Source organism: Tiliqua scincoides, chromosome 7 (genome assembly GCF_035046505.1).
Source record: "Tiliqua scincoides isolate rTilSci1 chromosome 7, rTilSci1.hap2, whole genome shotgun sequence".
Lineage (NCBI taxonomy): Eukaryota > Metazoa > Chordata > Lepidosauria > Squamata > Scincidae > Tiliqua > Tiliqua scincoides.
Genome location: NC_089827.1, coordinates 60,796,883 through 60,800,601, shown reverse-complemented (window position 1 = coordinate 60,800,601; position 3,719 = coordinate 60,796,883). Strand labels below are relative to the sequence as shown.

At 48.9% G+C, this 3,719-nt stretch overlaps 1 pseudogene; it reads right to left on the bottom strand.

Moving 5' to 3' along the window:
- Window positions 1-2,749: 2,749 nt before the first annotated feature.
- On the bottom strand, window positions 2,750-2,869 carry LOC136657782 (5S ribosomal RNA; annotated as a pseudogene).
- Window positions 2,870-3,719: the final 850 nt, after the last annotated feature.

Here is a 3,719-nt window from a genome sequence, read left to right as displayed (position 1 = left end):
TGTATTAGTGAATTTCCTAACAAACCTTGTGGCCAGGCTCGCTGAGATCCTACCTGAATACGAAGCACCTGCAGCACTTGCAATGCACCACGGTCATTCCAAACACGGCTGGGACTTCAGCAATCCTTTTCTGCAAGACGCCGGCTGGTGAGGAGCTGCCACTTTTATGCATCCCGGAGCTTCAAGGTCTGTGAGTGTGTCAGCCACGCAACATGACTTTGCACCCTGACTAATTCACAGCAGCTGGAAGGCAGTATTAAACTGCCAGGCTGATACACAAAAGACCCTCCTTATCAAACCGAATCGGAGCTGTCATTTTGTAAAATGCCAGACCCAAAATGTGTGTCTCTGCTGGTGCTGAATGGCACAGGTGCCTCAGGAACTAACTTCTTCTAACTGGAGTATTAGGCCCTGGAGGAGAAGCATTGGCAGACGCCGAGCTTTGCATCCAATCGAGAAGGTTATATATCTCTCTTGGCTTACCATTTCCCAAGGACGTGGAAGGAGTCAACGACAACGATCGGTTTTACAGTCTTCGCTCTTCCATAAGTGCTTGGGATAGATTCGTATTGGTTTGCTTCCAGTCACTTGGTGTAATGGAATGTCTGCGGATGTTGGCCAAGATGGGCAGGAAAAGAACCTTCAAACGGGCACCCCTAAATATTAAGCCACCGAGTTTTAAAAAGGGGGGGATGGACAAAAAAGGTTCTTGTGTAGTGGCCAATGATGCAGGCCAGCGGTTCGGAGGGGAAGAAGGAGGTGAAGGTAAAAGATGCAGCAAAAGGGCCTTTAGTCACAGGATAAAATGTGCTGCACCAGCAAAAGGCCGGTCCCAGATCTCAGCAGGCCCCTTCAGAGTAGTGGGAGTGGCCTTTCTCTTGGCGTGGCTCTGGATAGCTAGCATCACATCATGGGCCTGGGCCACACTTCACTTGCAGACACCCAGCGCCACATGCATGGTCCCCTGCATCTGACTGGGCCCTTACAACATTAAGGGAGGGTCCTTTCTATGCAGAAAACCGACTCCTAGTCCCAGGTACGAGGGGAAAGATGGCATAACTGAAAGGCCTGATGGCCTCTCCTTATTTTCTCTTAGAATAACAAACAGCTTTCAAAAACCTGTTATGGGTCAGTAGCTGGACAGGAGGCAAAAACTGGCCCCTGCCTTTTACAACGGGGGGGGGCAGCTGTAACAGAGGATGACATTTTGGCTCCTCCTCAATAAGCTCCCTAATTGCACCCCATAAAAAGGTGAGGACAAAGAACTACATAGGGAAGCATCTTGATACGACATTGTGGAATAGGAGAAGAGGAAATGAGCGCCCCCCCCCCCCGTGCTGTATCCATGGTGGGTCATTTCTCTTCTCCAGGGACAATGCACACGCCTGCTTGGTTTTGATCTAATCCCATTTTCTTTCTGCAGCACGCTTACATGTGTAGCATCTCATCTGAGAGAACACAATCTCATCATGTATCTGTCTGTGCACATAGATGGACACACATTCTCTACTGACGTGCTGGAGAAAGTGCAAAGATGTCTGTGATGTTCAACAAGAATTGCTGGAACTCATGAGAGGAAGAAGTGGAGGGGAGAGGCAGGGGGAAGCAGGGAAGGCAGGGAGTGGGATGCTCTTGCATTTAGATTCAGTTCTCTGCTGTTACTTATTAGCAGCCCAACTAAGTAATGCCTTAAGTTTGCTGCATGGTTTATTTTATCGATCCGCTCCTTGAGTGCTTTATAAAAAATGATCAGAGAAGTCTCAAGGGGAATGCGATGAACATTAATAATCAACATGGCCAACTAAAGTCATTGTGTTTTGGGAACTGTGCTGAAATGTGAAAGTGATGGAAGGGCCACCCCTCCCCAGAAGAACTGGGCATGTGCAGTGACGATGGCTTTTTTGCTTCAGCATAGAAACTTTTCTGCTTCATTCTTGCTTGTGGTAAGAACGGTCCTGCCTCAGACCTCTTCTCTTGCTGCTCTGCCTTCCACCTCTTTGGTCCTCTTCTCCAGGGACGATGCACACGCCTGCTTGGTTTTGATCTAATCCCGTTTTCTTTCTGCAGCACGCTTACAAGCACGCATGTGTAACATCTCATCTGAGAGAACACAATCTCATCATGTATCTGTCTGTGCACATAGATGGACACACATTCTCTATTGACAATACGTATCCTGGACCAGCTGTCAACTTTTACTGACCAACATCCCCCCCTGCCACATGGTGTCCAACTGGCAGCCCTGATACTCTGAGATACATTGCCTGATCTTCTCCATTTGGGCATATAGAGCTTCCTCTTACATCTAGTTTCAAAGAACAGTCTCAGGTGATGTGAGCTTGGAGCATGGCTAATGAATTGCCTAGAAGGACTCCTGAGGGAGATGAGGTGAAGGTCTGAAGACACAAGATGCAGTGATGATCCTGAAGATGAGCAAATCTGAGCCTGGAGAACACCTACATAGAGGAAGTTCACTCAAGGACCTGATATACGCTGCCTTGAGTTCCATCATGCATGTACAGCAGAATACAGATGTAAGAAGCAGTGATAATGATCAGAAGGGTGATGAAACTAGAAAACACTGAACTGGAGCTTTCTCCTGAATGGGTGCCAGATTTCCACACCTTCATAATCTCTTCATTAGTCTCCCATCTCTTGTGCTCTACAATCCCTACACAATCCACTTCTGTTGATTCTTCTATGAAAATGGTTGGGTTGGCAACCTTCAGTCTCGAAAGACTATGGTATAAGCCTACAGCACCCAGTATTCCCAGGCAGTCTCCCATCCAAGTACTAACCAGGCCTGACCCTGCTTAGCTTCTGAGATCAGACGAGATCAGGTATGTGCAGGGTAACGTGAGCCGCTGAAAGACTATCAGCTCAATCCTAATGGGTTGTTCTACAGACTGCTGCAAAGCAGTCGCAAAGTGCACCCTGGCAGCGTGTACTGCTGGAGCACTGGTGGGTTGGCCACTTCCTGAGTGTGCTAGCAGGTTGAGAGAGAACCGCCAGAGCTGGAAAGCCTGCACAAGGGGTGGAATGGGGGCAGGGGGGGCGGGATGGACAGAACAGGGAGAGGATGGGCAGAGTGAAGCAGTGACAGGGATGTGTGAATCAGGCCCAAGAGGGGGCAGGACCAGAGGCTGAGGTGTATGCCAAATCCCGAACCCCTTCCAGGGCCTGATCCATCTTCCCAGGTCAACATGGACTTGTGCCAGAAATTGAGTTGTTACTGGTCTGAGTTGACCCATAGCAGCTGCTGGGGCTTATCCCAGGGCAAGGGGACAAATGTCCCCTTATTGAGAGGAGACCTCTAACAGCCCAAACTCCTTCACAGGATGCAGCGGAAGCCACACTGGCCAAGACGTCCGCAGGGCAGTGAGTTATTATCAGTGAGGTTTGAGCCATTTATGCCTCCTCATCTCACATTTACTAGATGGCTGTTTTGGCAGTGACAGAGTGGAGCCTGTTAGCCAGGGAGTATGACCAGTGGTCTCAATTAACCCTTGGAGCCCAAATATACTGCCTGGGTTCATCTCTTTCATATTGCATTGTAAAGGTTATTTCATTCATTGACAGAGAGCTGAAGATATTTTGTTCTGCTTTCCTCCCGGAATAGACCATGCAAATGCCCAGGGATTAGGGAAGCAAACGGAGGCTTCCTCTGGTCTCTGCCATCTGCTGTAGGGCTCTTGGGCAATTGCATCCCTTGCCTCCCA